We start from the raw sequence: 21,587 nt of genomic DNA, 5'->3' as shown, positions 1-21,587 counted from the left end.
AAAATTTAATGCTTTTTCCTTTTTTTTGAGAGAGAGCACAAGTGGGGGAGGGGCAGAGAGAGAGGAGACACAGAATCTGAAGCAGGATCCAGACTGTGAACTGTCAGCACAGAGCCCGATGGGGCCTCGAACCCACAAACCGTGAGATCATGACTTGAGCTGAAGTCAGATGTTTAACTGACTGAGCCACCCAGGCTCATCTGTACCTCTTAAAAGTCCCATACTGGGGTGCCTGGGTGGCTCAGTCAGTTAAGCGTCCGACTTCGACTCAGGTCATGATCTCACGGTTCGTGTGTTCATGCCCTGCCTCGGGCTCTGTGCTGACAGCTCGGAGCCTGGAGCCTGCTTTGGATTCTGGGTCTCCTCTCTCTGCCCCTACCTTGCTTGTGTGCTGTCTTACACTGTCTCTCAAAAATAAATAAATGTAATTAAAAAATTTTTTTTAAAGTCCCATACTTATTAGTTAGCACATCTTTATGCTTAATTAGGATTTTTGTTGGTTTTGTTGGTACTCTGATTGCATAGGTTTTGAGTGTCTGCTTCCAACTGTTTTCCTTAAGCCGTTTTGTTTATTTGTTTGTTTATTTTAAGTAAGCTTTTTGCCGAGCATGGGGCTTGAACTCATGACTCTGAGATTGAGTCACATGCTCTAATGACTGAACCAGCCAGGTGCCCCAAGCGATATTTTTTTGTTTTTGTTTTTGTGTTAATGTTTATTCATTTTTGAGAGAGAGAGAGAGAACATGAGCAGGGGAGGGGCAGAGAGAGAGGGAAGCACAGAATCCGAAGCAGGCTCTAGGCTCCGAGCTGTCAGCACAGAGCCCGATGCAGGGCTTGAACCCACAAACCGTGATATCATGACCTGAGCCAAAGGCAGGCGCTTAACTGACTGAGTCACCCAGGTGCCCCAAGCCATGTTATTTTTAATCGTAGTTTTAAGAGCATGAAGTTTTTTCAGGAGCATCAGTATCATGTTATAACAAACCTGTCTTCCCATTTAGAATCCCCCAAATGCCTCTTGAATCACCTTCTTTATCCCCATTGCCCCTGGCATTGTTGGAATTTCATTTATAGTTCATGTGGACTATTTCCATAGCCACCATAATGCTTTGATGTTTTTGCCTATAGTTTCTTCCTTCTTCATTCTGTCTTCCAGAGTTGCCACCAGAGTTTTTCTTCTGAAAAGGAAATCCAGTGTCACTGCCTTATTTGAAAGTCAATGCTACCTCCTCTATTAAAATTTTAAATTCCTTTGAATGCCACTCATGTTCTGATCATTGTTTCTAGCCATCTTTATGCTATAACCGAGTCAGGTTACTTGATTCTCAAGTGTCTCATCTTTTTTTTTTTTTTTTTTAACTTATTGGTGCCTTTGTATATATTTTTTCTTTCATCTACACTGTGCTTCTCCTTTCTCTGGCAAATATCAAGATCCTGTTACAATGGCATTGGGTGAAAACTTTACCAACTCCCTCAGGCAATTAATGGCCATTTGTAAGTAACTTTCATAATAGTATATACCATATTTCATTGTGTTTAATGCCTCCCCTAAACTGTGACCTCCTCTAAAGCAGGGGATGCATTTTTATTCATCTTTGTAAAGCCTGTTCCCATTGTAGTATCTCTCATAGAATATAAGTGTAAGTGGTAGATAGGTAAATAGACACTTTGCTTGCTGGCTTGGGAAGCCAGCAGAGGTGCAGCTGGGTTAGTTATATTTATTGTATAGGTCTGTGGAGGTATTTGAAAGTCCTATGCTTAAGTGCATTAGCACGGTGGGGAAGCTACTGAAGGATACTATTGATTCTGAAAGTTACAGGACTTCTTTTATGCTTCAAGAGTTTTTTTGTGTATCTGAGTAAATTATCAGTTGGATGTGAGTATGTTATTTCATTTGTTAAATGGTAAGTAGACTTTTCCATAAATAAAGGAGACTCAATTTATAAATAGTGTTTTTGTTTACGTAAGTTGATTTACCATAACATTTTTGTACTAAGTGTATTCTAGAACAGCTGATAAACTGATACTCCCGTTCTAGATCTTTGATTTCTTAATTTAGCAAACTTCTGTGTTTGCCCACTGCATATATCAAACATAGCGTTAGGGACAAAAATGAAGGAAAAAATACATAGCTCTAAAGATTCCATAGCATAGATTGAGTCAGGCACATGGAGGAAAAAATGATGATACAATACAATTGTGTGTGTATGTGTATGTATATGCACACACACACAGGTTTCAGTAGAGCTATTATAAGGTGCTAGATTTCTTCTGGTCACTCTGCTTGTCCAGTTTGAATTTGACATGTAGCAGCTATTTGGACATTTTATTCTGGTCATATTACTCCTAGAATAAAGTTGTATAATGTCAGACAAGTACTGAAAGAAGACTGTCGTCATTTTGTTGTTATGTTGATTTCAGTGAATTTTATTTTATGTTGTGGAACATAATATGGTGTGGTGGAACACTGTTGAGATATAAATTGGAAGACCTCTAATGGAGTATGCTGAATTTACACACACACACACACACACACACACACACACACACACACACTATTTGTAAAGTGGCCACCAGACTGACTAAGAGTTCTTGTGGGTACTGAGTAAGATAATTATTAAGGTGCTTGATAAAGTGCAAAATACTGTTTAAAGTTTAAAAAATCAAACTACTAAAGGGTGGCTCAGTTGGTTAAGTGTCTGACTTCCGCTCAGGTCATGATCTCGTGGTTTGTGAGCTTGAGCCCCACAGCTCAGAGCCTGGAGGCTGCTTCAGATTTTGTGTCTCCCTCTCTCTGCCCCTTCTCCACCTATACTCTGTCTCTTTCTCTCTCTCTCTCACAAATAAACATCAAAAAAGTGTAAAAGAAAAATCAAACTACTAAAAACTAGTCTGTAGTATTCTTAGCAGATCTGGGTTTCATAATCACTTCATTCTGATTTCTGTGCAGCCTCTGTCCATTAAGTACTCATTAACAAAGTAGAAAATGTATCAGAGTGTTGGGTATAAGTAACAGAATACCCACCCAACTAAATGTGTCCCAAATAATAAGGAATGTACTAATTCACAAAATGAGAAGCCCGGAATCAGAGTTAACAGAGTGGTTCAGCAGTTCATCCAGTCTCATCAGGGACATAGGTCAAGATCACATTAAAGGTCCACTTGTCCAAAGAGGACCGCCACAATTTCATATACCAGCATATGCCTGAAGGAAAAAAAAGCAGGGAGCACTTTCTCAAGTGTCTCTTTTTATTAGGTTCCAACTCTCATTACAGATTTTTTCTTAAGTTCCATTGTATTTTCCAGGTTTCTTACATACCAACAAAAGACCTTTGTGCCTTTTGACCACCTTCCTTCAAGGCAGATCTTATAAATTGTCCCTAGCTTACCATCCATCACTAGGCCTTATGTAATAAAAACAAGCTCAGTATTTTATTTGGTGCTCTGAACAGAAGTCACTGATTACTGATGGGATTGTAGGCAGTGAAATTATATCTGGTTTCTGATGTTAATACTGTATTTCTTCCCTCACCAATACATGGCTATAACCCTGTGTTGTCAGCCTCTTCACAAAAGTATTTTTTGTACCTAGGTTACCCTAATCAAAATTCTGCTTCCTTACCAAGGATATCACTTGCCTTGCGCAGCAGCCGCCTCAAGTGAAGGAACAAGTTGGAAAACTTCCAGTAAAAGACCAGACAGTAAATATTTTAGGCTTTGTGGGCGCCATACAGTCTTTTGCAACTACTAAACTGCCATTGTAGCTTGAAGCAGCTATAGATAATACACAACAAATGAGCATGGCTGTGTTGCAAAAAAAAAAAAACCTTAGTATACAAACACAGGTGGCGAATTCTTTCTAAAAATGCAAACATCAAAAGAAAAATAAATTGAACATCATAAAAGTTAACTTTTATGCTTCAAAGAACATCAAGGAAATGAAAAGACAACGCACTGAATGGGATAAATTTTTACAATTCATAGACTAATAAGAGACTTCTGTCTAGAATATATAAAGAAGTCTTACAATTCAACAATAAAAAACCCAGCTAAAAAGTGAGCAAAGGATTTGAGCAGACATTTCTCCAGAGAAGATAAACACATGTCCAATAAGCACATGAGAAGATGCTCTATATCACTAGAGAAATGCAAATCAAAACCAAAAAAGAGATACCACTTCATACCCACTAAGCATGGCTATAATCAGAAAGACCAGATAAGTGTTGGTGAGGATACGGAGAAATCAAAATCCTCATAACATTGCTGGTGGGGATGTAAGTGTTGTAGCTGCTTTATAAAACATTTCTATAACATATTAAACATAGAGTTGTTATATAACCTCGTAATTCCATACCCAAGTATCCACAAGAAATGAAAGAAAAAACTTGTATATGAATTTTTATACAGTATTATTCATAATGGCCAAAAAAAAAAAAATGGAAACAGGCCACATGTACACAGATTAAATAAATTGTGGTATATCCATATAATATTATTGGCAGTAAGAATGAAGTATTCTTGCTGTATTACATGAGTGAACCTTGAAAATATTCTAAGTAAAAGAAGCCAGTTATGGAATACATACTGTATGGTCGCATTTATATGTGGTATTCAGAATGGGAAAGTATGTAAAAACAGAAGGTAGATTAGTAGGATGAGTCAGGGAGATGGGGAGTGACTGTCAGTGGATATGGGCATTCTTTTTAGTGTGAGGAATTTGATTGTGGTAATGGCTGCACAACTCTACGAAAAACCATCCACTTCAGGTGGGTGAATTGTATGGAATGTGAATTATATTTCAGTATAAAGCTATTTATTTTAGAGTGTGCGAGTAGGGGAGAGGGGCAGAGGGAGGGAGAGAGAATCTTAAGCAGACCCCATGCTTAGCGCAGAGCCCAACACGGGGCTTGATCCCACGACGCTGGGATCATGACCTGAGCTGAAATCAAGAGTTGGACACTTCACCGACTGACCCACCAAGGGGTCCCTAAAGCTATTATGTTAAAAAACCAAACCCATAAAAGCTATGGTAATCAGAACAGAATGGTATTGGCATAAAAACAAACACCTAGATCAGTGGAACAGAATATAGATCCCAGAAATAACCTACACATATATATGGTCAGTTAATTTATGACAAAGGAACAAAGACTACACATTGAGAAGAGGATGGTCTGGTCTCTTCAGTAAATGATGTTTAGAAAACTGGACAGGCACATGCAAAAGAGTGAAACTGGACCACTATCTTACACCATATACAAAAATCAATTCAAAATGGATTAAAGACTTAAATGTAAAACCATAAAACTGGAAGAGAACTTAGCTCCTGGACATCTGTCTTGGTGATGATTTTTTGGATTTGACAGCAAAAGCAAAGGCAACAAAAGACAAAGTGAACAAGTGGGACTGTCACACTAAAAAGCTCATGCACGGCAAAGGAAACTGTCAACAAAATGAAAAGGAAACCTACTGACTGGGAAAAATATTAATAAATCATATATCTGATAAAGGGATATTATCCACAATATATAAAGAACCCTACAACTTCATAGCAAAATGACAGTCCAATTTAAAAAATAGGCAGAGGATCTCTATAGACATTTTTCCAAAGAAGACATGCAGGTGGAAAACAGGTCCATGAAAAGATGCTTAGCATCACTAATCATCAGGGAAATGCAAATTAAAACCACAGTGGGATATTACTTCACACCTGTTAGAATGGCTGTTACTAAAAAGCCAAATAATAAGTTTTGATGTGGAGGACGTGGAGGAAAGAGAACACTTGTGCACTATTGGTGTTAAGTTGGTGCAGCCACTATAGAAAACAGCATGGAGGTTCCTCAAAAAATTAAAAATAGAACTGTATGAGCCAGCAGTTCCACTTCTGGGCACTTATCTGAAGGAAATGAAAACACTAACTCTGAAGGATGTATGTACACTCATGTTCATTGTAACATTTACGGTAGCCAAGACATAAAGCAACCTAAGCATCTATTAATGGATGGATGGATGAATGGATAAGAAACTATGGTGTGTGTGTGTGTGTGTGTGTGTGTGTGTGTGTGTGTGTGTGTAGGATGGAATATCACTGTCATAAAAAAAGGAATCCCATCTGCAACAATGTGGATTGGGGGCAATATGCTAAGTGAAATAAGATAAAGAAAATTACTGTATGATCTCACCTGTGGAATCTTAAAAACAAAACCAAAAACTGAATTCATGGATACAGAGAATAGATTGGTAGTTGCCAGAGGCAAGAGATGGTGGATGATGAAATAGGTGAAGGTGGTCAAAATATACAAACTTTAGTTATAAAGTAAGTCATGAGATCTACAGCATGGCAACTATAGTTAATAATACCGTACTGCATATTTGAAAGTTGTTACGAGATTACATCTTAAAAGTTCTCATCACAAGAGGGGTGCCTGGATTGCTCAGTCGGTTAAGTGTCTGACTCTTGATTTCCGCTCAGGTCATGATCTTCACAGTTTGTGGGATTGAGTCCCATGTTGGGCTCTGTGCTGACAGCCTGGAGCCTGCTTGGGACTCTCCCTTTTTCTCTGTCCCTCCTCTGCTTGTGTGTGTGCATGTGCGCCCTCTCTCTCTCTCTCAGATAAACATTAAAAAAAAAAGTTCTCATCACAAGAAAAAAAATTTTGTGACTGTCTATGGTGATTGATGTTAACTAGACTTACTATGGTGATCATTTCACAATATATACAAATACCAAATCATGTTGTACACCTGAAACTAGTATATGTCAGTGATGCTTCAATTAAAAAAAAAAAAAAGATAATCACTGAAAAAACCAAACCAAACCCCTAGAGGTGGTAGGCCTGATATGCTTGGGGCCATAGTTTGGCAACCCCCTAATAGATTATTACTTCTTAATTCTCACGCAGAGTCATTTCCTTCTATCTGACTGTGTTTTCCTTTATCTCTTTTCATTGCTGCCATCTAACATCTTCCTGGATACTCCAGTTTTTCATTCACAATTTAGTATCTATGTCACATTTTCCCTCTAGGATCCCCCATTCCTTAATTGTTTATGCACATCTTGCTTTAGTCTTCCTTGACCTTTCGTTTTACTAACTTATACTTTGAACTGCTTACTTTCACACTAGTTAGGGTAGTTGGTCTCTTACCATCATCCAGAACTGTGCTACTACTGGGATTATATTTCCTCTGTTCTGAGATTATTTTCTTAATTATAATTACTGAAAATGCTATGCATACAGAGTTTTCTATTTTGTTTTAGGATTATGTATGTTTTTAAATTAAAATATAATACCAAATTATTGTTCCAAGTTGTTGGATGGTTTCTGTGTAATAAAGTGTTTTATATTTTCCATTGCCATACTATTCTCCTCAGCTGTCTCCACCTATCTCACACCCTATTATTGTCTCGTTTTTGTGATTGAGACTATGTTAGATATATGAACAACACATTTTAAATTGCTTTGTCAGTGTAAGTTGGCAGTGACTAGCCACTTGAACCTAAGTTTTCCAAGATGAGAGGAAAACGGTTTCAGTAACTTACAGCTTCTCTTATATAATATAGAGAGGATATAGCTTTATCATATATTGGTGAGAATACTATGGGAATTATGTTAGTGTGAGTTCAAATTTGGTCTCTGTCACTACCAGTTTTGTGACCTTGTGCAAGTTGCTTAACCTTGACATCCCTATTTACCAAGAAGATTGTTTGGAGGATAAATGAGATAAATGTATGTAAAGTCTCTAAAAGAGTGCCCAGCACATAAATGTTATTTCTTTTTTTTTGTATTCAGTAAACTTTTCTTTTTTGCATCCATATTTATATTTACAAAGCTAACTTGTAAAGATTACTTTCTAGATCTGTCAGCTTTTGCCTTTAAAAAAAGCCCATGAGAAGTTGACAAAGTAACATTTATTGTTTTGCATGTTTTGTTTGAACTAAGGTAGTTTTTTCTTTTAAGTTTATTTTGAGAGGGGTGGGGGAGAGAGAGAGAGAACAACAGGGAGGGGCAGAGAGAGAGGGAGAGAGAGAGACTCTCATGCAGGCTCCCTGCTGTCAGCACAGAGCCCAGTGCAGGGCTCAAACCCATGAACCATGAGATCATGACCTGGGGCCAAAACCAAATGCCTAACTGACTGAGCCACCTAGCAGGAGCCCCGGAACCAAGGTAGTTATTTAAAAATTTAAGTTAGTGCATCTGAACTTAGTCTGAGATATTAGGACTTTATATAAAGAATTGTTTTAATTTGATGGAAATAATGTTATTGTTATAAGTAAAACCAGATGAAAAGAGCCAGCAGGGTTTTTGCAAACCTAGACTTTCAGAGAGGTCTCTGCTTTAATAAAGCTTTTGTTGTGTCTGTTGCTACTTGAGAAGTATCTTACACCTTTGGGAATGAAATCTTATTCTTAAATCCTTCCTTTTATTAATTGCTTACAGTGTATTAAATACTGGAAGATATCATTCTTTTTTTTTTTTTTTTTTAATTTTTTTTTCAACGTTTATTTATTTTTGGGACAGAGAGAGACAGAGCATGAACGGGGAAGGGGCAGAGAGAGAGAGGGAGACACAGAATCGGAAACAGGCTCCAGGCTCCGAGCCATCAGCCCAGAGCCCGACGCGGGGCTCGAACTCACGGACCGCGAGATCGTGACCTGGCTGAAGTCGGACGCTTAACCGACTGCGCCACCCAGGCGCCCCTGGAAGATATCATTCTTAACTTTTTGGACATACACTCCTGTAAAAATTTTGGGTTGGCATAAAGATGATTAATTGGTGAACGGACTGTGTTTAAAGTTCATATGACAGTTGTTTGGAACTTAATACATTTTCCAAAGAAATAACAAAAATGGATGTACCTAATAAAGATTTACAACAAAAGCATATTTCAGTGATAATTCAAAAATATTTATTAAGTATTTTCTATGTGTCATGCACTGAAGGATAACTGTAATGAAAAACAAAACACAGTAAGAATACAATCCATTGAACAAATTTGTGGGATGTAGCTAAAGCAGTGCTGAGAAGGAAACTTAACAGCGCTAAATGCACATTTCAGAAAAAAGAAAAAAAGTCTCAGTAATCGTGAACTCCCATCTCAAGAACCTGAAAAAAGATAAAAAACAGCAAAATCTACCCAAAGCAAAGAAGGGGGAAATAAAGATAAAAGCAGAAATCAGTGAAATTGAAGACAAAAACAGAGAAAATGAATGAAATCAAGAGTTGGGTCTTCAGAAAGATCAATAAATTGATAAACCTCTACAAGATGGGGAGGAATAAAAGAGGAAACAAATTCTCAGTATCAGGAATGAAGTGGAGGGTATCACCATAGACCCTTCAGACCTGGCAAAGATCATATGGATATACTATGAACAACTCACATATAAATTTGACAACTTTGATGTAATGGACCGTTCCTTTAAAAATACAAACCACTACCGTTCATCCAATATGAAATAGATGATTTGAGTAGCCCCCATTACCTTGATACCTGCCCCCAAAAGTACAAACACTGTCAACTTTCCCATATTAATGTACATGTAAAAATTTTAACAGAATGTAAGCAAATAGAGTTAGTTAAGCAGAATGGAAAGAAAATTGTATACTATAACCAAGTATGAGCTCACTGCAGGGATGCACAACTGGTTCACTATTTGAAACTCAGTATAAATAATCTGTATGAACAACTAAAGAAAACTCACATGACCACATAATTTGATGGAAAAGGCATTTAATAAAATTCAGGACCCATTCATGGTTTCTTTAAAAAAAATACAAATACATACATGGGGGAACTAACTCAGTTGGTTATGGAATATCTATAAAAACCTATAGGAGGGGCGCCTGGGTGGCTCAGTCAGTTAAGCGGCTGACTTCAGCTCAGGTCATGATCTTGCGGTTTGTGGGCCCAAGCCCCGTGTTGGGCTCTGTGCTGACAGCTCAGAGCCTGGAGCCTTCTTCAGATTCTGTGTCTCCCTCTCTCTCTGCCTGTCCCCTTCTCGTACTCTGTCTCTCTCTCAAAAATAAATAAGATAAAAAAAAAAAAATCAAACCTATAGGTAACATTATACTTAATGGCAAAGACTGAATGCTTTTCCCATGAGATCAGTAACAAGGCAAATATCTGCTCTCACCACTCTTTCAACGTAGTGATGAAAGCTCTACCTGGAATAAGGGAAGAAAAAAATAAAGGTATACAGATTGGAAAGGAGGAAAATCTCCCTATTTGCAGATGACATGATTGTCTACATAGGAAATCCTGGGAAATCTACAAACAAAAAACTAGAACTAATGAGTTCAACAAGTTTGTAGGATATAAGGTAAACATACAGAAATCATGGTTAATTTTAGGAGAGAAAAATAGGATTGGTTAGGTTAGCTATTAGGTAAATTTTAAACTGCAAAATAAAATAATAGGTATCACTATTTCAGGCCCCAATATGCAGTAGGATCTTTAAAATAGTTAACATTATGTACCTTCAATCATTTACTAGGTGAAGTTATAGAGTAAAATTTTGGAGTATTTATCAGGCTAGAAAATTTTAGGGTTTTGTTTTTCTCCTAAAATAATTTGACAAGGTCAGATGTTACTTCTGTTGGAAAACTGGTCACTTTAACAGTGATATACTGTATTAACGAACATTTCTGTCATACAATAGCATCATAACTAATTTTTATAGAGTATCTACAAAATCCCTGTTGCCAGATTTGTTGCTGTAACTAAGGTCATGTTTGATTTGTATTGCTAACAGCATCTGCTGTTCTTGAGATTTATTGCCTTTTCTTATACTGTCTGTTGTACTGGCTTACAAAAGAACATAATATAAAGTTAAGCATACTCTGTTTGGGAAACTTTTGTCTTCTGGACCAGCAGGATGCTTCAAGGTGTTTCTTGACATTCCATGTCTGCCTTCTCTCTCCCTATCTCCCTCCCTCTCCTTCTCTCTTCCATATTTAAGTATGTCTAGCATCTTCATTAGTAGTCAAAAAACAATATACCTAGGAGGATCCCTTGAAATCATCTAGTTGAACTTTTTAAAATAACTTTATTTTTATCTTTTAAGTTTATTTAGAGAGCGAGTGTGTGTGCACACAGAGGTGGGGGAGGACAGAGAGAGAGAGAGAGAGAGAGAGAGAGAGAGAGAGATTCCCAAACAGGTTCTGCGCTGTCAGCTCAGAGCCTGATGCGAGGCTCGAACTCACGAAACTATCGTGACCTGAGCCAAGATCTAAAGTCAAACACTTAACCAACTGAGCCACCAAGGTGCCCCCAAACTTCCCTATTTCCTGAATGGAAAAGTCAGGTCTAGAGAAAGGGGTACTTGTGAACTCAGCCTAATAGAGACAAGAGATTGGTCCCTGGAAGTCTATGATCTTTTCACTTCCTTTCACCCAAATTGATCTATCCACAGTTTGAACCCCTTGTTGTATACTTCTGAGAGTAAGAAATAATCTGTCCTCAAACAAGTATTAAGATGGTTAGTGATTTTACTTTAGAAACTGATTTCTTTATAATAATTATATTAACTGTGGGAAGTTGGCAAACTTTGTCTTTCAGCAGATGAAGACTTTTGGACTCTCACTTTTTCTTATTTAGTATTTTTCAAATTTACCATATTGTAGTTATCAATTTTGATACACATTAAATCAGGAATAGGAATATTTCTGGCAAAGAAATGAAAGTATTTTTGGATCTCTTTTATTTCATTTTGTTTAGAGTTACTTTGATCTTGAAGTGTCTAGATGTAAGAGAATAAAAATAAATTTTATGAATGCATGCTGTAAATTTTAGACTATTTTCAAAGGGCTGCTGTCAGAATATGTAGACATTTATCTTTAGTAGACTTTAAGAGGTGACAACATTGTCTTATTTGGTTATAGGCTCTTCTTGGGAACTATAAATATTACTTAAGTATTAGAGTACTGCTTGCTTATTGGACATCCAAGTGCCTAGTAGATACTTATGAGGGTGAGTATCAAGGGAAGCAAAAATCTAAAGTTCTTTAATAACTGGACGTTTAAGAATTTATTGAATAATATACCCTTTAACAATTTTCGTTCGTTTTGTTTGTTTTTTGTGTTTATTTATTTTGAGAGAGAGAGAAGAGTGTGTGAGCAGGGGAGGGGCAGAGAGAGAGAAAATCCCAAGCAGGCTTCATGCTGTCAGCACAGAGTCCGATGTGTGGCTCAGGGCTTGATCTCATGAACCATGAGATAATGACCTGAACCACAATCAAGAGTTGGATGCTTAACTGATTGAGCCACCCAGGTGCCCCAAACATGTTCTTTAATATGTTGATGCTTAACATGCCACTTAAACCAGGTTCCTAAAGGCTGTCTGGATTTTTACATGCACCTATAAAATACTTCCTTGCATAAATTTAGGACAGTGTTAAAATTGGCAAGGGATGGGGCGCCTGGGTGGCGCAGTCGGTTAAGCGTCCGACTTCAGCCAGGTCACGATCTCGCGGTCTGTGAGTTCGAGCCCCGCGTCGGGCTCTGGGCTGATGGCTCAGAGCCTGGAGCCTGTTTCCGATTCTGTGTCTCCCTCTCTCTCTGCCCCTCCCCCGTTCATGCTCTGTCTCTCTCTGTCCCAAAAATAAATAAACGTTGAAAAAAAAAAAAAAATTTTAAAAATTGGCAAGGGATATCAAAGGATAATGAAAACAATTGCTGCCTTCATGGAGTTTAAGATCTAAGAAGGGGAGTAAGTAAAGGATGAAAGAATTAGAAGGACTATAATTAGACTGTGTTAGAATTAAAATTACTATAAGCTTCTGGTTTCTCATTGAAAATTAATCTAAAAATATTAATTTGCTGCCTTGAAATGAGTATGTTATATAAACAAAAATCCATATAGTTCTTGAATTATATGAGAGGAAACTATTACTATTTTAAAAGAAAGTGATGATATATATATATTACACATATATATATTACATATATATATATATATTTTTTTAAGTTATTTTGAGAGAGAGGGAAAGAGAGTGAGTGGAGGAGGGGCAGAGAGAGAAGGAGAGAGAATCTCAACCAGGCCCTGCACTGCCAGGGTATAGGAGCCCGATGTGGGGCTAAACTCAGGAACCGTGACATCATGACCTGAGCTAAAACCAAGAGTCAGATGCTTAACCAACTGAGCCACCCAGGCACCCTGAGATGTTTATATTTCTAACTAGAGACTTGAATCTATGAGTTATAAAGCAATTCCATTATACTTGAGATCAGTTTTATTGAGGTATAACTTACATATAGTAAAATTAACCAATTTCAGGCATACAGTTAATATGTCTTGACAGATGTATAGTTTTGTAAGCACTTCCACAATCAAGATGTAGAACATTTCTTGTCACTCTAAAATGTTACCTGATACCCTCTTAAATCCTAGAAACCCCTGATCTTTTGGTAACTATAGTTTGCCTTTTCTATTACTTATAAATGGAATCATGCAGTATGTAATGTTTTGTATCTGGCTTCTTTCACTTAGCTTACTGGTTTTGAAATTGATTTATTTTGTTGTGTGTATCAGTAGTCTTTTCCTGTTCACTACCCAGTAGTACTCCATTGTCTGGATACACCACAGTTTATCCATTTGATGGTTGGTGGACATTTAGATTGTTTCTTGTTTGGACTGTTAACAACAGAGCTTCTGTGGATATATTTGTACAAATCTTTATGTGGACATGTTTTTATTTCTGAATGTTATGTTAAACTTACTATTAAGAATCCATCAGGGGCACCTGGGTGGCTCAGTCGGCTAAGCATCCAACTCTTGGTTTCCACTCAGGTCATGATCTTACAGTTTGTGAGTTTGAGCCGCACATCAGGCTGCCTGCTGACAGGGCAGAGCCTATTTGGGATTCCCTCTCTCTCCCTCTCTCTCTCTGCCCCTCTTCCTCTTGCTCTCTCTCTCTCTCTCTCTCTCAAAAATAAAGAAATACACTTAAAAAATTATTAAAGAATCCATCAAGTTGTTTTCCAAAATGTGTTATTCTGCATAAAAATTTCAGTTCTCTATCTTCACCAACACTTGTCATGTCAACATTTTTACTTTTAGCTACATATACTGTATACGTCTGGGTGTTGATTCTATTGCTGTGTTACAAATAACCGTAAATTTAGTGGCTTAAACAGCACTTAACCGTAATGCTAGTTTAACATGGGGTCTCTCTTCAGGGAATCACAAGGCTGAAATCCAGGTGTCAGCCAGAGTGAGTTCTTGTCTGGAGGTTCTGGGGAAGATTCTGTTTCTGAGGTCATTTATGTTGTTGGTAGAATTCAGTTTCTTGCTCTTGTAAGATTGAGCTCTCTGCTCCTTGGTTTACTGTCCACTAGAGGCTACTCTTAGCCCTTACAAGCTGCCTGCATTCAGTGGCATGGGGCTCACTCCCTAGTCTTGAATTCTCATGGTTTGAATCTCTGACTTCCCCTTTTTGCTTTTATTTTATTTTATTAAAAAAATTTTTTTTTAATGTTTATTTATTTTTGAGAGAGACAGACAGAATGCGAGTGGGTTAGGGGCAGAGAGAGAGGGAGACACAGAATCCGAAGCAGACTCCAGGCTCCGAGCTGTCAGCCCAGAACCTGACACAGGGCTCGAACTCACGAGCTGTGAGATCATGACTTGAGCCGAAGTTGGACGCCAAGAAGTCGGACGCCAACCGACTGAGCCACCCAGGCGCCCCTCCCCTTTTTGCTTTTAAAAGGCTCTTATGATTAGAACAGACCCACCTGAATAGTCTTATCTTATGGTCAACTAATTTGGAATCTTAATTACATATACAAAATCCCTTTGAGCCAATACCTAGATTAGTATTTGAATAACTGAGAAAAGATGTTTGTATACCTAGGGCTGGGAATTTCAGAGGGCCATCTTAGAATTCTGCATAGCACATAACCATTTGTTCTACATTTTCGGCAACATTTTATATGTCAAGTTTTTAAATTTTAGGCACATATATACTAGTTGCAAGTATTGTATGTAATTGTAGTTTTAATTTTGCATTTCTCTGATGTCTAATATGAAACATATTTTGATGTGCATATTTGCTGTGTCTGTATCTTTTGTTATAAAATGTCTACTCAGGCACCTGCACAGTTAAGCATTTGATTCTTGATTTCTGCTCAGGTCATGATTTCACAGTCATGAGATCGAGCAACCCATGTTGGCTGTGTGCTGGGCATGGAGCCTGCTTAAGATTCACTCTCTTCCACTCCACTCCCTCTGTCCTTCCCCCACTCGCCCTCTCTCTCCAAAATAAAATAGAGTAGAAGAGAATAAAATAAAATAAAAATCTACTCTTTTGTCTTTTCCTTTTTAAAATATTGATACCCATTTGTTTTAGCATCATTTGTTGCAAAGGATTTCTTCCCACTGAATTACCTGGACACTTTTGCCAAAAACTTAACCTTTGTGTGTGTGTGTATGTGTGTGTGTGTTCTCCATTTTATTCTGTTCCATTTATCTTTTTATCTAGTCTTACACCAATATCATTCTATTGACGATTCCAGCTTTATAATAATTCTTTAAGTCAGATTGTGTAACTCCTTCAACGTTGTTCTTTTTCAGATTGTTTGGCTACTTAGATCTGTATGGAAATGCATTTGATTTTTGTATACACCTTGTATTGTGTGGCTTTGTTTCATTCATTTATTAGTTCTGAAAGTCTTTTGTAGTTTATTATTTGTGTACATACACAGTCATGTTATCTGCAAGTAAAAGCAGTTTACTTTTCTCTTTCCAATCTGTATGCCTTTTATTTCTTCTCTCTTGCCTTATTGCATTGGTGCAGATACCTTTATCTTGTTCCTGATCTTAGGGAGAAGGCATTTAGTCGTTCACCATATTAAGTATGTTAGCTTAGGCTTTTTGTAGATAGGCTTAATAGATCGAAGATCTTTGCTGGATTGTGGTTCTTATGGGTGTTGAAATGTGTCACATTCTTTTGTTTATATATGTTGATGATCATATGGTGTTTTTTATTTTTTAGTCTGTTAGTGTAGTGAATCACACTGATTTTGAATGTTAAACGAAGCTTGCATTGCTGGGATTTTCCTCAGTTGGTCATGAATTTTATTCTCTTTAAAATTTTTTCTGGGGGCGCCTGAGTGGCTCATTCAGTTAAGCCTCTGACTTCTGCTCAGGTCATGATCTCATGGTTTGTGGGCTTGACCCCTGTGTCAGGCTCTGTGCTGACAGCTGAGCCTGGAGCCTGCTTCGGATTCTGTGTCTCCCTCTGTCTTTGTCCTTCCCCCGCTCATGCTCTGTCTCTGTCTCTCTCTCTCAAAAATTAATAAATATTAAAAAATTTTTTTTCTGGATTTACTCAGATATTGTTAATGATTTTTGTATCCACTGTCGTGAAGAAGTATGGGAGTATAGTTTTCTTTTTTATAATGTAATGTTATTCTCTGATTTTGGTACGAAGGTAACACTAGCCTTATTAAATGAATTTAAGAACTATTCCTTCCTTCTGCTTTTTGAAAGAATTTGTGTAGGGTTGGCATGTTTTTGTACTTGGAATATATGATTGAACTGAGCAGTGAAGCAATCCGGGTCTGTAGTTTTCTTTGTAAGAAACTTTTAAACTCAAATTCAGTGTATTTTAAGAGCTGTAGAGCTGTTCAGCATTTCTTTTTTCTCTTGAGCCAGTTTTGTCATATGGGCCTTCAAGAAACTTGTCCATTTATCTTAGTTATAAAATTTTTTTTTATAGTATTGCTTAGAAAATTCCTTTATTTTTCTTTTAATGTCTGTAGGATTTGTATTGATTTGCCTGAGGGATTACTTATTGACCTTTTCCAAAAAAGTTTTTGTCTATCGATTTTTCTTTGCCCATTTCTATTTTATTAATTTCTCATTTTTTTTCTTTCTTTAGGTTTAACTTCTTCTTTTTCTAGCTTTTTACTTTGGGAACAGATCATTATGTTTTGGACTTTCTCTTGTAACGGCATTTTCCTCAAAACACTGCTTAACCTGTATCTTACAAGTTCTGATGGGTTCTGTTTTCATTCTATCCAAAGCATTTTCTGATTTCTCTTTGTCATTTCCTCTGTGACTCCTGGGTTATTAGAATTGTGCTTTGTTTCCAAATATTTGATTATTCCCAAATACCTTTCTAGTTTAATTATATCATAATGGAAGAATATGTCTGTATGATTTTAGGCCGTTCAATTTATTGATACTTTTTTTTGAGGCTCAGAATAATGGCTTTGTGAATGTTCCATGTTCATTAGAAAAGAATATTCTGCTGGTTTAGGACACGTTGGTTGATCGTGTGTGTTCAAATCTTCTATAACTTTATTTTTTTGTTCTATTTGCTTTCTTTCAGTTACTGTGAGAGAAATACTAAAATCTCCAAAATGATTGACTGTTTTCCTTTCCATTCTTCAATTAGTACTTGCTTTCATTTATTTTGAAGCTGTGTTAACTGTGAGTGTGTGTGTGTGTGTGTGTGTGTGTGTGTGTGTGTGTGTAGACCTAATTACAGTATGGGAGGCTCGGGGGTTCCCCACACATCCGCACAATTTCTGGACATTAGTTAGATGTCCTACAATTCAGTTCTGACACTGTCTACCTAGACATAGCATTTGATTCTACAGGTGAAGGGCTCAGTCCTGCAAGACTGCCTCTGTCTCTCTCCTTCAGATGCCAGTTAACAGATCTAGATTGTCTCCTGGGGTTCTGACCAACCTGGTATAGTTGGAAGGATAAAATGACCCCCGTTTTGGGTTTGATTAATTTGCTAGAGTGACTCATAGGACTCAGGGAAACACTTTATTTACTAAATCACAGTTTATTGTAAGGATATAACTTAGGAATGGCCAAATGGAAGGGACACATGAGGCAAGATACATAGGAAAGGGTGTGCCCTCTCCAGGTGCTCCACTCTCCCTGCATCTTTTCGTGTTCACCAACTTGGAAGTTCTCTGAACCCTGTCCTTTTGGGTTTTTATGATGGCTTAGTTACATAACTACAGTTGATTAAATCATTGATCTTTGGTGATTAATTCATCCTGTAGCCCCCCCCCTCCCCAAAGGTCAGAGGATAGTGGGGCTAAAATTACAGCCTTCTAATCATATAATTGGTTCTCCTGGCAACCAGACAGTCCCTATCTTTAGGTGCTCTCTCACAGTCCCCTCCTTAACATAAGACATCTTTATAGTTCTCACTTAAGAAATTCTGAGGGTTTTAGAATCTCTATGCTAGAAACAAAACTAAATACATTTTTTTATTATAAATCACAATAGACTTAGTATCATTACATCTTCCTAATGAATCCATTCTTTTAACATTATATAGCCCTCTCTATCCCTGATAATGTATTACTTGTTCTGGATTCTGCATTTTCCATTGTTACTAGCCACTGTATGCTTCTTTCGATTAATACTTTTGTGGTATATCTTTCTGTCTTTTTAGTTTTAACCTACCTCTAACTTGTTTTTAAGGTAGGCTTCTTATAGATAGCGTACAGTTGTGTCTTTAATTGTAATTACTACAATGTTTACCCTTAACATAGTATCATTCTCAAAATGTTTGGATTTAAATCTGCCATTCTGATATTGTACTTTGTTTTTTCCACACTTGATTTTTGTTTCTTTTATCCTATTTGCCTCCCTTTAGATTGAGTATTCTTTATGATACTGTTGTATTTATCTTTTTATTAAAAAACAGTTGCTGGGCTCCTGGGTGACTCATTCGGTTTGGCATTTGACTTCGGCACAGGTCATGATCTCGCGGTTCACGAGTTTAAGCCCCGTGTGGGCTCTGTGTTGATAGCTCAGAGCCTGGAGCCTGCTTCGGATTCTGTGTCTCCTCTCTCTGCCCCTTGCCCACTCACTTTCTCTCTCTCTCTCTCAAAAATAAACATTAAAAAAAATTTTTTTTAATTAAAACAGTTGCTGTAGGGTTTTTAATACACATTTTTTTTTTTTAATGTTTATTTATTTTGAGAGAGCAGAGGAGAGGCGGGGGCAATGAGACAGGGAGAGCGAGAAGCCCACGCAGGCTCCATGCTGTCAGTGCAGAGCCTTACACAGGCTCATACTCATGAACTGTGAGATCATGACCTGAGCTGAAATCAAGAGTCAGACGGTCAGCCCAACCAACTGAGCCACTTAGGGCGCCCCTATAATATACATCTTTAACATTATGCTCTACTTTCAAATAACATTGTAATGTTTCCCTCATAGTGCAAGATCTTGACAACATACATCATTCCTCTCTCTCATATTTGTGCTGCTGTTGTCACACATTCTACTTCTATGTACATGTTATATACCCCACAATACATTGTTACTATGTTTGTGTTAAGTAAGTTAATTATATTTTAAAGATATTTAAAAATGAGAAAAAAGTCTTTTATATTTACATACAAATATACCTTTTTTTTTTTTTTAAGTTTATGTATTATTGAGAGAGAGTGCGAGCAGGGGAGGGGCAGAGAGAGAGAGAGGGAGACACAGAATCCTAAGCAGGCTCCAGGCTCCGAGCTGTCAGCACAGAGCCCCATGTGAGGCTTGAACCCACAGACTGTGAGATCATGACCCGAGCAGAAGTCAGACATTTAACTGACTGAGCCACTCAGGCGCCCCACAAATTTATCTTTTTGGTGATCTTCATTTCCTGGTCTAGAATCAGATTTCCATTTAGTACAATTTTTCTTATGCCTGAAGAATATTCTTATGACGTTTCTTGTACTGCACATGCATTGGAGCTTAATTCTTTCAGTTTTTGGTTATCTGGGGAAAACATTTTCCTTGATACTTGAAAGATTTTTTTTACCAGGCACAAGACTGTTCAGGTTGAGGTTGAAGTAACCTTTTGGATATGTAGATTTTAAGTTTAGGAGACAGATGAGGCATTCAGTATTGGTGGAAAAGCACTGAAGGGCTCTAGCTGGGCTGGTCCTTGGGTCTTGTGGATGTTGGCTAGCTGGGAATCATGTGGATAGAGGATTGATGGTATTATTTATAAAGAAGTGATAACGCTGTGAAGGTTGGTGGGAGAAATAAGGACTGGGTTTCAGAGTCGTCCTTGAAACTACCATATAACTCTTTTGCTCTCACTTTTTTTTTTTCTAAGTTTTATTTATTTAAGTAATCCTTGTACCAAATGTGGGGCTCGAACTCTTAACCCCTAGATCAAGAGTTGCATGCTCCTCTGACTGAGCCAGCCAGGTGCCCCATGCCCTCACTTCTAAGACAATTATAACATTAATCATTATCATAAAACACACACACACACAACTCAGAATGACAATTCAAAGTGTCATTATACTCTTTTGAGAATGTTTCAAGAAACATACTTTAAGGTAGAGTGAGATTTTTTTTAAAGCATATATAAAATTTTAGGTATGAAATACGTATGTGAGGCAGTAAAAGATAGGAATCATTAGAGTCTTAAAATCAAGTAAGGGGCAGAATAAGCAAAACTCTATCTCTGTTCATTACTAATGGTCAGGTTTTATTAATGTTTGCTATTTCTTCTTAAATATTTTCTTAATGTTTATTTTTGAGAGCGAAAGAGAGACAGAGTATGAACTGGGTAGGGCAGAGGGAGACACAGAATCTGAAGTAGATTCCAGACTCTGAGCTTTCCACGCAGAGCCTGATGCGGGGCTTGAACTCACAAACCATGAGATCATGACCTGAGCTGAAGTCAGAGGCTTAACTGACTGAGCCACCCAGATGCCGCTGTTTATCATTTTCTTCTACCTTTAATATATATTTGATATTAAAATATTTTATCAACATTTTATATGCTTTATTGAAAGTTGACAAGTGCAGCTGTTAAATACAGTGACACCTTACAACTGTGTAGAGAACATGCACAGAAACAAATGCGTATAACTACTATACAGGTAATATGCAGAAACCCCTACTGGGAGATCCATTTCATTAGCTAGAATGGATCATTTTTCAAAGTATTCAACCAGCTCAATCAAAAGACTTCAGCGAACAGGAATTTACTTCAAGATATTCAGCAACTAGAAGAGTTCAGATTACACAAAGTGACTGATGATGCCAGATTCTTAAAATTTCTTCAGGTGTAGTTTTCTTCATGTAGCATTTTTTTCTGTAGATCTCTGTATAAAAGACAATTCACACCTCTTCAGACATCTAGATTTCAATCTGTACAACATAAATAGTAGTTACAGCCCTCTATTGTACAAAATAGTTCCACTACATACACAAATATACAATAAGCAAAACAACCTTCATGGTAAGATAGCCTGGGTCCCAGCTACCTGTCACCATTTCAAAGAATTTTGTGTCATCTACTGTTTTAGAAAGAGGCACAGTACTATCGTTTTATGGATTTTTGGTGACAGTCGTCAATTTGTATGATGAACTATGTTTCCCCTCATCTTAGGTGAGACTATGTGTCAGTCTTTACTCTGACCTCCCTTTCAAGTTCCTCATGGGGAAGAGGAGAGAGGAAGGCCCACTGGAGCCCCACTGCTTCTAACCCCATGGAGTATACTACCTGCAAGCAGGAGAGAACTCTTGGGAGCAGGGATGGGGAGCAGGGAAGGGATGATGGAAAGGCACACAGCTCCTCAGCATGAATGGAACCACTTCTCACA

At 37.5% G+C, this 21,587-nt stretch overlaps 1 protein-coding gene across 1 annotated transcript in view; it reads left to right on the top strand.

Annotated features, from left to right (window-relative positions):
• The window catches only part of PPP3R1 (protein phosphatase 3 regulatory subunit B, alpha), a 68,322-nt gene that overhangs the window by 10,873 nt on the left and 35,862 nt on the right, over nt 1-21,587 (top strand). The gene's annotated exons all lie outside the window — the stretch shown is intronic.

This window comes from Prionailurus viverrinus, chromosome A3, assembly GCF_022837055.1.
Source record: "Prionailurus viverrinus isolate Anna chromosome A3, UM_Priviv_1.0, whole genome shotgun sequence".
Classification (NCBI taxonomy): Eukaryota; Metazoa; Chordata; class Mammalia; order Carnivora; family Felidae; genus Prionailurus; species Prionailurus viverrinus.
Note: the sequence above shows the minus strand (reverse complement) of the source record. Positions and strands in the feature narration are given on the sequence as shown.